The 1,235-nt window shown below is 46.5% G+C and overlaps 1 protein-coding gene across 1 annotated transcript in view; it reads left to right on the forward strand.

Annotated features, from left to right (window-relative positions):
* Nucleotides 1-1,235, forward strand: part of LOC109919681 (dynamin-1-like) — a 153,354-nt gene that overhangs the window by 58,715 nt on the left and 93,404 nt on the right. The window lies entirely within an intron of this gene.

A 1,235-nucleotide genomic window follows, 5' to 3' on the forward strand; every position in this document is an offset into this window, starting at 1 on the left:
AAGGCACACTAATGTAGGTGAGACATAGGACAATGCATCTTAAAGGCACACTAATGTATGTGAGACATAGGACAATGCATCTTAAAGGCACACTAATGTATGTGAGACATAGGACAATGCATCTTGAAGACGCACTGAGAGACGTGTGAGACATAGCAGAGCTCTTCCCTTGCTCAGAGTCTGGATTTCCACCCCGGAGACCTTGATCCTGGGGGAGGTCTGGTGCTGGCCATGCAGCGCTTGGCTGGCGTTGAACAGGGGCCGGTCGAGCCCAAAGAAGGCAGCCGTGGCTCTCACAGGCTGGCTGGCCAGGACCGCAAACAATGGGCAAGGTCCTTACTGTTGTATAAAGTGGTTGGTTCTGAAAGGGTTAGTGCATTAAGCTCCACCCAACATGATGATACCATAAGGACATGGGTGGGAGCTCTGCTATGAATCCTGAAGGGGATGGACTTACCAAGTCTCTGCCTAGTCTGAGTAATAATGTTCATCATACAAGTGTAAGTTGTACCTACATCTTGTTAAGACAAGGGCCTCTTCACATTAGAGTGCCTTGTAGTTTACCACTACTAGACAAAGCAATTCTTGTCAGTTCCAATCTAAAAGAGGAATGGAGGCAGCGAATCCAGTTTATTGCGAGCAGCCATCCAGTTAGTTTATACAACATGGTGGCAGCAGTGAGGATCATCACTGACCTCGTCACCTGGATACAATTCTGCCCACACCCTCTACATTGAAGTGAGCTTGTGATCCATTCCTGACTTTGATCACCAGCCCATCCTTGTGATCACAAATGGCTCTGTTTGTGGTTGGTGTTCTGTCAGTCATGTTGGCTGCTTATATTTACTGCAATGTGAAGTTGGGCTTGAGTCCAATCTTCTCTTGTGGTCTGGCAGAGGGATGCCTGCTGTCTCAGTTTTTCTCCAGTGCCAGGAGGTGCCAGAAAATCTGGTGCCAGTATGTGTGGTTAACGGGCAATGCTATAAATAGTGGGAGACCAGCCTCAACCTATAATTGCAGCAAGCCCCCTGAAAGTCAAACATCCAAGTCTTGACTCTAGAGCAGCAAGTCTGCAAAATGCTTTGGAAAGTCCAGCATTTATATAATGCTTTTCATGATCACTGGAGTCTTAAAGCACTTGGTACTTCTGAAGTCTAATAGAGTGAATGTAGCTGCCGTTTTGAGCAAACAGGTTCCCATGTGACAGTTATCAGATAATTGCTATTTTTTGGTGA

The sequence above is a fragment of the Rhincodon typus genome, chromosome 28 (genome assembly GCF_021869965.1).
Source record: "Rhincodon typus isolate 14 chromosome 28, sRhiTyp1.1, whole genome shotgun sequence".
Taxonomy (NCBI): Eukaryota; Metazoa; Chordata; class Chondrichthyes; order Orectolobiformes; family Rhincodontidae; genus Rhincodon; species Rhincodon typus.